General features: G+C 37.5%; 1 long non-coding RNA gene across 1 annotated transcript; it reads right to left on the reverse strand.

The window, feature by feature from the left end:
* Positions 1 to 6796: 6796 nt before the first annotated feature.
* On the reverse strand, positions 6797 to 11023 carry LOC109199972 (uncharacterized). The gene is made up of 4 exons (XR_002060208.2): positions 10793 to 11023; positions 9555 to 9617; positions 7981 to 8078; positions 6797 to 7034 (listed from the first exon to the last, which is right to left on the reverse strand). It is a non-coding gene; the product is annotated as an uncharacterized LOC109199972 (long non-coding RNA).
* Positions 11024 to 12333: the final 1310 nt, after the last annotated feature.

Consider the following 12333-nt stretch of genomic DNA (forward strand, 5'->3'; position numbering starts at 1 on the left):
AAATATGGTATCAATTTCGTCGTTATTTTAAGTTGACCCTTTTTTCCCTTCAGTCACCTATTTTGAAAAATCCCTCTTTCCAGCCTTCGTTAGTTGATGGTGCTTTTTATTTGTGGGCCTCTTTGGGTATCAGGTCTTTTTCTGATCTGTATATTCAGAATACATTTGCCTCCTTTGAACAGCTTTCATTGAAATTTGGCCTTCCAAAGAGTCACTTTTTTCGCTACTTACAAATCCGGAGTTTTGTTAAAGAGAAATCCTCTCAGTTCCCATCTAGATCTCCTTGTCATGACTTTGATAACCTTCTGTCACCTCCCCCTCCATCACAGGGCCTGATTTCCTGTCTGTATGGGAGAATATGTTCCTTTCGCAACTTCTCAACCTCAGCTATTAAAAAGGCATGGGAGCAGGATTTGGGGTGTGTGATTCAGGATGACTCTTGGGATAAAATTCTTTACCGGGTCCATGGCTCCTCACTATGTGCCAAACACGGGTTGATTCAATGTAAGATTTTGCACCGCGTACACTGGACTAAAGCCAGATTAGCTCAAATATACCCCAACCTTAGCCCTGATTGCGACCGTTGTCATCAAACACCTGCCTCTCTAATACATGTGTTTTGGTCATGTCGATCCCTCAAACAATACTGGATTAATATTTTTCTGACTTTATCAAAGATCATCCAGCTAACCCTCCAACCTGTGCCCTTAACTGCTTTGTTTGGGGTTCTTCCTGATACAGTTGTCTTGCCGACGCCCCAAGCGGATTTGGTAGCATTTCTCACCTTATTGGCAAGACGCAGATTATTGTTATGTTGGAAATCCCCTTCTCCCCCATCCTGGGAAATCTGGATCAGAGACGCTTTGCATTTTAGCAAACTCGAAAAGATTAAATTCACCCTGCGTGGGTCTATGGCCAAATTTTTTAAGATCTGGCAACCCTTTTTTGACCATGTTCAGACTTTGCGGTCTCGCAACGCTCCCAATTAGCCAGCTCAGACTTTACTCTATTTTATTTCATCTTATGTTTAAGTATATGGACTCTATTGTGCCTGCGCCTTATGATGGTATCTACTTACCTACTTTATACATATTTCTTTTCTCTTACAGATTTGACCTATCTTTACAACTAAGCTGACCACTCACTATGTTTTTTTTTGTTTTGTTTTTGTTTTTTGTTGTTTTTTTGTTGTTTGTTTTGTTTTTTTGTGCCCATCTCCATTCAAATGACATATGTAAATGTTCCATCTTTTTTTTGTGTCTGTGTGAGGGTGTGGGCTCTGAAACTCTCCACATCTCTCTGTACACTCAGGAACTGTTATCTTGTACTCCAGGGTTTACTATTCGTATTATTAGACTGGACCCTTTCTTTTTTCATTTTGTATACCCACTGGTCCTCCTATAATTATGAGGTGGGAGTGTATGTTTCATATTGTTTTATGTTCTTCAAAAGGAAAACGGCATATTGTTCAATTTGTCTTTTGCAAAAATGGATGCAGAAAATTTAATAAAAATATATATTAAAAAAAAAAAACTTTCTTTCTTCATAGTATAATCTTCACGTGCTTCATCTGAAGCACACTTTCTGTGTACTCACTACCTAGTTTATAGCCAAAGTATTCACTCACTGTCTCTGTACTGTTTCGCTAGCTTAGCTTAGCTCGTAGCCGACTCGTTAGCACCATGGCTACTTCACCTGTCCCTCCTGCACTTTCCTGCTCATTGTGTCAGATGTTTAGCTACTCCTCTGCCTCCTTTAGCAGTAATGATACCTGTAACAAGTGTAGCTTATTTGCAGCTCTGGAGGCTAGGATTACTGAATTGGAGACTCGGCTTCGCACCCTTCATTCACCCGTAGCTAGCCAGGCCCCTGTAGCTGGTGCAGCCGAAGAAAGCGTAGGCCCCGCTAGCTGTTCCCTGGCAGACCCCAAGCAGCTGGGGAAAGAGGGCGGCTGGGTGACGGTGAGGAGGAAGCATAGTCCTAAACAGAAGCCCCAGGTACACCACCAATCTGTTCATGTGTCTAACCATTTTTCCCCACTCGGCGACACACCCGCCGGGGGTCAAACTCTGGTAATTGGTGATTCTGTTCTCAGACATGTCAAGCTAGAGACACCGGCAACCATAGTCAATTGTCTTCCAGGGGCCAGAGGAGGCGACATTGAAGGAAATTTAAAACTGCTGGCTAAGGGTAAACGTAAATTCAGTAAAATCATAATTCATGTCGGCAGTAATGACACCCGGTTACGCCAATCGGAGGTCACTAAAATCAATATTAAATCGGTGTGTAACTTTGCCAAAACAATGTCGGACTCTGTAGTTTTCTCTGGTTCCCTCCCCAATCAGACCAGGAGTGACATGTTTAGCCACATGTTCTCCTTAAATTGCTGGCTGTTTGAGTGGTGTCCCAGAAACGATGTGGGCTTCATAGATAATTGGCAAACCTTCTGGAGGAAATCTGGTCTTGTTAGGAGAGATGGCATCCATCCCACTTTGGATGGAGCAGCTTTCATTTCTAGAAATATGGACAAATGTATTAAACCCCCCAAAATATGACTATCCAGAGTTGGGACCAGGAAGCAGAGTTGCAGTCTTACACGCGTCTCTGCAGCTTCTCTCCTCCTGCTAACCCCCCCAAAACCCATCTCCATTGAGACCGTGTCAGCTCCCAAAAAGACAAAAAAAAAAAGAAAAACCAGCAATAAACAACTTAAACATAAAAAATCACAAAGAAAGAACAGTACGGTATCCACATCTGAACCAAAGAGTAAAACAGTGAAATGTGGATTATTAAATATTAAGTCTCTCTCCTCCAAGTCTCTGTTAGTACATGACTTAATAATTGATCAACAAATCAATTTACTCTGCCTTACAGAAACCTGGTTGCAGCAGGATGATTATGTTAGTTTAAATGAATCAACACCCCTGAGTCATTCTAACTACCAGAAATCTCGAAGCACAGGCCGAGGGGGCGGTGTGGCAGAAATTTTTCACACCAGACTGTTAATTAACGAAAGACCAAGACAGACTTTTAATTCTTTTGAAAGCCTGATGCTTAACCTTGTCCACCCCAGCTGTAAAACTCAGAAACCAGTCTTACTTGTTATCATATATCGTCCACCTGGGCCTTACACACTCTAAGAAATAAAACGTTGGATTTAATTGACAAAGTTAAGGCAATCTTTTCCACAAAACCTGGTCAATTAAACATAAATCAATATGGTTGTTATCTGCAATTTCAATGGTGATGTATATCAGAAGTGAAATTGTTCTATAAAAGCAACAGCTTTCCTTTCATTGTTACTATTTAACACTATTAATTAGAATTTAAGCACTTTGTTCATTTTATTAACTGTATTGCTTTAGATTCAATTGACAATATTAATTTGAATTTAATGGCACCATTTAGATTGTGTTTTGGACCTAATTAATTTGACTAATAATGATTTAATGAATAGTTTCATCTATATGCTAAATGTTTAGGTATGATTTTTTTGTAAATATAGGGCCAAAATTGGCTGCGGAAATAAAGGTTGATATGATAGAAAGGGACACTGGAGGAAACATTGAAAGGAATGCAAGTTCAATGTTTTTAAGAGCAGTGGAAGAGAAGGAGATATATGATATTGTCAGTGGACTTAAGAACAAAACAAGTACTGACTGTCATGATATTGATATGGTAACGGTAAAGAGAGTAATTGATGGTATTGTAAAACCGCTACAATATATTTTTAATTTGTCTTTCCAGGAAGGGGTTTTTCCACAAAAAATGAAAGTTGCAAAAATTATTCCCATTTATAAATCAGGTGAAAAGCATTGTTTTACAAATTATAGACCAGTGTCGGTACTCTCTCAGTTTTCTAAGATACTGGAAAAACTATTTCTAAAGAGATTTGATAACTTTGTGGATAAACATGAATTGTTGGCAAATTGCCAGTATGGGTTTAGAAATAACAGATCAACAGTTTTGGCATTGATGGATTTAATGGAAGAAATAACTGAATGTATGGATAAGAAGAAGTATGCACTTGGAGTCTTTCTAGATCTAAAAAAAGCATTTGATACTGTTGACCACAAAATTCTAATAATCAAACTGGAAAAATATGGGTTTAGGGGTGTGGTATTAGATTGGATAAAAAGCTATGTGATGAATCGACAGCAATATGTACAAATAAATGACTTTAAATCTAAACTGATGGATATTGAATGTGGAGTACCTCAAGGATCAGTATTGGGACCAAAAATGTTTATTATGTATATAAATGATATTTGTGAAGTATCGAAGATACTAAAGTTTGTAATTTTTGCAGACGATACCAATATACTTTGTTCAGGTGTGGAATTTCAACAGGTTTTGGAGGTGATCACACAGGAGTTAAAGATGTTAAAGAAGTGGTTTGATAGAAACAAATTGTCCTTAAATTTAAATAAAACAAAATTTATGTTATTCGGAAACTATAAGAAAAACATTAATATTGAAATTTGTGTTGATAATGTATATCTAGAAAGGGTTAATACCATAAAATTTCTTGGTGTGATCATTGATCATAAGGCCTGTTGGAAATCACACATCACTTATGTGAGGGGAAAGTTAGCACGGGGCATTGCTGTCTTGGGGAAAGTAAAACAATTTTTGGATAGGAAAACATTGTATATGCTATATTGTGCTTTACTATTACCATACATGAGTTATTGTGTAGAGGTTTGGGGAAATACATATAAAAGTAATATTCAGACTATAATTATAATGCAGAAAAGGGCTATTAGACTAATAAATCAGGAGGGGTATAGGGCTCACACAAACCCGCTCTTTATTAAGACGCAAGCTATAAAATTCCAGGATCTGGTGAAGTTTAAAACAGTGCAAATAATATATAAGGCAAGGAAAGGGATGCTCCCAATCGAAATAAGTAAATGGTTCTTAGAAAGAGAAGGGAGGTATAATTTTAGAGGGAAGTGGAATTTAAAATTACAAAAAGTAAGAACAACATTGAAAAGGATGTCTATTTCAATAGCGGGAGTTAAATTTTGGAATGAGTTAAAAGAAGAAATAAAGGTCAGTAGTGATATAAACCAGTTTAAAATAAAACTCAAAAAAGAAATTTTAAATAAGTATAAGAATGAAGAAAATGCAATTAACCCAAGACAGCAGTCAAACTGATGTTTATTTTCTTGATTTTCTTGTTGAACATGACAATTTTTTTTATTTTTTTGTGATGATTATTATGTTCTAAGTTGAAGGCATTGTAAACATTTTGTTGTTCAAATTTAGATGATGAGGATGTAAACCTAAGGGGTAGGGCTAAATAAGTATATACTTCTGCCTACTCCTTTTCAAACAACTGCATGGAATGATTTTATGAAATGTTGGTGAATGTATATGTTTGAAATAAAAATGAACTGAACTGAACTGAACTGAAGGTATCAACAAAACAAGTCTAGAAAGGTTCCTGAGTTATTATCTATACATTGTAATTAGGTGTTTGGACCTTTCAGAGGTCTTCAGCAAAGGTCTAACACTTAACTACAGAGTACAGGTGACAACTCAAGAACCTTTTTGCACTTGCTCACACGTTAACATTTGTAACATTCAAGATCCTTGCATTTCAATAGAAAACTCTTACACTAAAGCTTACATAAAGTGTAAATGCAAAAAAGGGTGCTGCATCAACAACTTTATTTACGGTAAGCCTTAACAAGGCAAAGCTTCTACAGGGAACAACACCGCGTAAGGCAATATTAAATGCTTAAAGTGCATGACCAAAATTTAAACATTGGAAACAACTTTCGAGTTTCAACAAAGTGACATTGTAGTGTGCCGTAAGATGTCAAATTCAATACAACAACTTGTGATTCTAGTCAGATCTGCAGATTTACCACAGCAACTTAAAAATCATTGTATAATGCAATTAGCAACACAAAAAGGTAAATCTGGACAATTTAGTTCCCAGTTCCAAAAATCTGATTCAGAATTATAAGTTTTCTATTATATAATAAATTTTATAATAAAAATAATAATTTTACAATAAAAAAAATGCATATAGCAAATCTCAAAATATTCTTAATTAAATGCTAAGACCAAAAATCCAGCACTTAACTTGAGTACAGGTGACAACCTTAGAACCTTTTCACATTTGTTTGCACATACACTTTAACATTTATAACACTCAAGATCCTTGACCTACAATGGAAACCTGGTACACCAGAGCTAATATGAAGTGTAAATACAAAAAAAAATTGTGTTGCTTTAACAACTTGAACAAAAGCCTTTAATGAGGCAAAGCTTAAACAGGGAAACAAAACTGCATAATGCAACATTAAATGAAGTGTGTAAAACAAAATGTAAACATCTGAAACAACTTTCCAGTTTCAACTAAGTGACAGTGTAGTGAGGAGTAGGATGTCAAACCTGCCAGAATGATTTCAGGATCTACAGTTGTAGGTCTGCAATGGCTACAGTCTGCAGAATTACCACAGCAACTCAAACTGAAGAAAATGTTGTGAAACAAGAAAATATATCCATCTGGGTAATTTTGTCCCCAGTTCAAAAAACTCTGTTTCTGAATTACGTTTTCTTTTCCACAATCAAAAGAAAAATAGCATTCAGTAAATCTCTTAAATATTAAAAGCTATGACAAAATATTTACAAACAAGGATCAGCAAGAAAACAGAGCACTTATTTTGGGGGACATTTCGATCTGGAAGAGTCAATGCGTCTCCTTTTGGCAGAGTTTGTTCTTCAGCACTTGTATTTTGTTAGACAGTTTTTTGTCTTCCAGTCCCATGAGTACCTTCTGGAGGAACTCAAATGTGTAGCGAAGTGGCTTTGGGTAACTCAGATTGAGGCAGTTAATTAGCCCAAACAAAAGTGCACACCTGCTCGCCACATCGTGAAGATCCTGCAAGACGGTGCATCTCTCGATAAAGATGCCAACATCTTCAAGGGAGTCATCAGGCTGTGCTCCTTCGTGGATTATTTTATAAACACCCCAAATCCATCCTTTCGAGCTCTTCAGCGTCCATCACGTTGAAATCCTGAAAAGGACAGAAATATTTTAAATCCGTTGTATTTTGGTCATCCCATCATCTGTCTATTGACTCCATTTTAGTTAAATGGTCCACACTACCATAATTACACAGATCCCTGAATGAGACTGAGGAGAACAGACCAAAGAAAAGTGCGGATTTAAGACTATCACCAAATAAAGACCAAGAAGAAGAGAAATGAAACATGGACTGGGCAGAAGGAGCATGCAGCGGTGCACATCGTTAAGCCCGGTTCACACGGCAGGAGTTTCAAACGGCCGAGAGAGTTCCAGACCGCACACGTATCGAATGACAAAAACAAAACTAAAAAACTGACACTTGTGGGTGACCCCACCATGTGTGGTGTACAGCCGCACGATGCTAATGAAACACCCTATGAGCACATTTTTCACGCGAACATTCCCAGGGCAAACGGCAAATCTCAAACCCTCTTGAGATAAAATGTGACTTTGGAGTAAATAACCAAGTTGGCCAAGGAGGGGGCATTTTCAATAGTTGTGTGAGTTGTAACGGAAAGGATAACAAAAACAATAAAATGGCTGTAAGATGAAGGGTTGGATCCAGCAGCAGCTGGATGCTACCTGCTACACAACAGGTGGTGAGTACTTTGCCCTCTACACTGACTGAAGAGTTAATTTACACCTCACTCAGATGGACCTGTGCCAAAGTAATTATATTATTAATAATAATATTAATATTGTGCTGACCAGGGTTATTTTCTTTAGTTTAGCATAAAACAATGTAAGTGAATGGAAACAAAATCCTAGTAGTTCCCATGCACTTTATTGTTGTAAGCTAATTTAAAGAAAAATGATTGCTGCCAGATCAGGAGAATGCCTGATCTGGCAGCATTTTTCAACTTATAAAACTCTGGGAAATATGACAGTCAAAATTTTACCGAGGGGTGAAAATATCTCTTTAAAAATAAACTTACCATGTACTCTTTGATGATATTTTGAGGGTTCTCATTCAGGTATATAATCACAGCTTGAAGGATGCATTCACACTTCACTTCACTTCGATTCGGGAACTCTAAACAAAATAACACATGCAGGGCAATTACTGTTTTGATGTTAGTAGAGACCCCCACAAACATAAAAAGACAATTTTTATTGTTGTTTAACCAATTCATAATTGTAAGTAATTTTAAACATGCTTTTTCCCCATAAAGATGAATTTATAACCCTCATTTCACAACTTGCAGGGAGAAACAATGTCACAGTAATGTAACGTAGCCTGCTAGTTGACAATCTAGATGTATGGTCTTTAACTGGATGCACAGCAGACACCTACTTTCACAAATGTCTGCTTTTCCAAAATATACTAAAGGGCAAAGCAGATTTTATTCTAATATTTAAAGTGATAGTGTGTAGTTTTCTGCCATTAGGGGGCAACACGTTGCAAGCAAGCACTATTTTGTGTTAGAGAATGAGAAGCTTACAAATTCATTCCCATAAAGATTATATGTCAACTAGCTTTCCAACAATATCTTCACATTGAAGTAACTGCTCCAATAACTTTAGCAGTGGAATATATTGAAAGGTTTTTTTTGTTTTTTCCTCTAGAACATATTCCTCTGGCTCAACAACATTAAACTTCTCATAGTAAAACTTCTTGCGCTTAAATGTTGTTTCAAGTGATCCTCCTTTTGCAATACTTTTAAGTAGTGGATTTCCAGTGTATAATGCAGTGCACAACTCATTCACTAGCAATGCACTAACCTCAATATTATTATACTCCTTGAGAACAGCCAAAGTTAAACTATTTGTTAAGGGTAAAGCAGAAGTAGTGAATAGAAAATGTAGCCCCTCGATTAAATTGTCGATTGCTGATGTTGGTACATGTGAAAAGACCTCCAACGTCAATAAAACCAAGGCAAGGTTTTTAACTACAGCTTCCTCCAAATTTTCACTAACTACACCAGCTTCACAATGCAAGTCAGAGGACCGTTCATCTGCAGACTCCTCAGAAAGATCATTTTTACTTGTAAATTCGGTTCTTTTCACTATTTCATTTTTGAAATCTCTTAGCATGCATGAATGAATGTTTTCTACTCTTGTGTCTGGAAAGTACCATATACATTAGTTTTGAAAGAACAATTTTGATAAACACAATCTACTGTCTCAAACCTCTTGAGATGTTTATTAATATGGAGGAAGCATTCTCTGCTTGTTGATATGTGGCTTTCAGAACAAGAAGGACAAGTCAAAATAACATGTTCTACAGTGTGAGAGGGCTTAGCAACATGTGCACGACTTAGATGAGTCCTAAGACCACCCCATGTTTTGAAAGTACAAAGACAATGACTGTAAATGCACGGATATGAGCGTCTCAGACCAAGAATTGAGTGTTTAAGTCTCAAGTGTTTTAGAATTTGGTACCTTTTAGATACACTTAAAGAGCAAAGCTTACAACACCACATTTATAACCTAAAAGACCAAATAAGAGAATTCAAAATGTAAAATTGCATATTAAGGAGAAAGTAAATAATATGAAAGCATTTTGTACCTTTACATGCACTTTTGGAGCACAGCTCAAATCTCCACAGCTCCAAATTCCACAAGCAGCAACCTGAGAGAAAAAGAAAACCACAAAAAATTGTGTACAGTGAGACACATGCAAGGGGTTGCACGGAGATGGTCTAAACTTAAGAACACCCCTGTTTCTTTTAAAATGTATTAATAATACAAGTTAAATTTCAAATGCTCCAACATTTCTGTAACTCATTTCATAAATCATGCCTTCTATCTCCAATCGATTGTCTTCTGTTCATGTGACCACGTTTACCATTATATACCGGAGCAGCCCAGTCTGAACGTGACCCCCTTGCCCCCAAAAATAAAATCAAGTATACTAGGTGGTTAGTGCTCCGTTTGTGTCGGTTTGTGCTGGTAAAATCATCGTTTGTATTGCTACGGTGTCAAGGATATTACACTTTTATTTAATAGGTCATTCAGAGTTCACGAGCCCCCCCAAGCAACACGAAAATGGCCCAAAATAGGTCAAAACATGCCACAAAATGCTCGGGTGCGAGCGAGCGTTCCCTACGACGTCTACATCACCCGGACGCTCACTCGCGCCCGTAAGCACGGGGAGCGTGCTCGACGCCCGTTACGTCATCGCGAAAAACTAAAACATTAATAACTGCAAAACCGTAGCAGCACAAATGTTAATTTTACCGGCACAAACAAGCACTAACCAAGCAGAGCATTTTGTGGCATGTTTTTTTTGTCCTATTTTGGGCCGTTTTTGTGTTGCTTGGACTGGTGAACTCTGAATGACCTATGAAATAAAAGTGTAATCACTTTGACACCATAGTGATACAAATGATGATTATAACAGCACAAACCGACACAAACGGAGCATTAACCACCCAGTATACTTGATTTTATTTTTGGGGGTAAGTGGGGGTCACCTTCAGAGGTCGCCTGCGTGACACACTCACACAGGCCAAGCTAAGCAAGCAGTGGACAGCTAACATTCTCCTAACTTGATACTGCAATAAAACAAATAAAATAAGTGTGCTATTCGGAGTGCGAATGAAATTTTAAACGCAGATGGGGCAATATTCAAATGTGCAGTAACATCGAATATGCAAATCAATGTTTCCAATGCTAGCTAAATGCTACAAAATGCTAAAACCTACAGAACACACACGGCCCATATATTTACCGGAAAAATATACGCCATATATTATCACAAAGTACTAGTTAAATTATATTCTATTAAAAATACGAAGAAATTACCTTAACTCCAGCGGATGAATTGTGATTAATCCCTCTTTCCAGACACGTGGCCAAAGCACACTGTGGCGTAGATGAAGAAGGCGAATGCGTATGCGCGAAGATTTTTTTCATTCTCTGCGCATGCTCAGAAAGGATGTGGAAAGGGCTCTTTGGATTTAATTAAATGTGTTCAATAAATTGAAAATATCACTATTATTTAACATTAAAACGGTTTAGAATTAATTAAATCAAATTTAAAAATATTAATTATACACATAAGATTAACAATTTTAAGTATATTGAACATAAAACTATGAATTAATTTTTAAAAAGCCCATGTTTCATTTTTTAGAGTGCACAGAGTTTCTTTCAGATTTCTTAGACTTTTTATCTGATTTAGTGCTCAGCTCAGATAAAATAATTATTGTGGGTGATTTTAACATTCATGTAGATGCTAAAAATGACAGCCTCGACATGGCATTCAATCTGTTATTAGACTCAATTGGCTTCTCTCAAAATGTAAAAGAACCCACCCACCACTTTAATCACACTCTAGATCAGGGGAGGGCAATCTCAGTCCACGAGGGCCGGTGACCCTGAAGGTTTTAGATCTCACCTTGGGTCAACACACCTGAATCACATGATTAGTTCATTACCAGGCCTCTGGAGAACTTCAGGACATGTTGAGGAGCTAATTTAGCCATTTAAATAAGCTGTGTTGGTTCGAGGACACATCTAAAACCTGCAGGGACACCGGCCCTCGTGGACTGAGATTGGCATTACCTTGGCCTCCAGTAATGCTGTGAGGAACCTTGGAGTCATTTTTGACCAGGACATGTCCTTCAACACACATATTAAACAAATATGTAAGACTGCTTTCTTCCACTTGCGCAACATCTCTAAAGTTAGAAATATCCTGTCTCTTAGTGACGTTGAAAAACTAGTTCATGCATTTATTACTTCCAGGCTAGACTACTGTAATTCATTATTATCAGGATGTCCTAAAAACTCACTGAAAAGTCTTCAGCTAATCCAAAATGCTGCAGGAAGAGTACTGACAGGTACTAGAAAGCGAGAGCATATTTTTCCTGTTTTGGCTTCCCTTCGTTGGCTTCCTGTTAAATCCAGAATTGAATTCAAAATCCTGCTCCTCACATACAAGGTCTTAAATAATCAGGCCCCATCTTAGCTTAATGACCTTGTAGTACCATATCACCCTATTAGAGAACTTCGCTCTCGCACTGCAGGCCTACTTGTTGTTCCTAGAGTATTTAAAAGTAGAATGGGAGGGAGAGCCTTCAGTTTTCAGGCCCCTCTTTTGTGGAACCAGCTTGCAGTTTGGATTTGGGAGACAGACACTATCTCTGTTTTCAAGATTAGGCTTAAAACATTCCTTTTTGCTAAAGCATATAGTTAGGGCTGGACCAGGTGACCTTGAATCCTCCCTTAGTTATGCTTCAATATGCTGGATTCCCATGATGCACTGAGTTTTTCCTTTCCAGTCACCTTTCTCACTCACTATGTGTTAATAGACCTCTCTGCATTGAATCATATCTGTTATT

This window comes from Oreochromis niloticus, unplaced genomic scaffold, assembly GCF_001858045.2.
Source record: "Oreochromis niloticus isolate F11D_XX unplaced genomic scaffold, O_niloticus_UMD_NMBU tig00002964_pilon, whole genome shotgun sequence".
In the NCBI taxonomy this organism is placed as follows: domain Eukaryota; kingdom Metazoa; phylum Chordata; class Actinopteri; order Cichliformes; family Cichlidae; genus Oreochromis; species Oreochromis niloticus.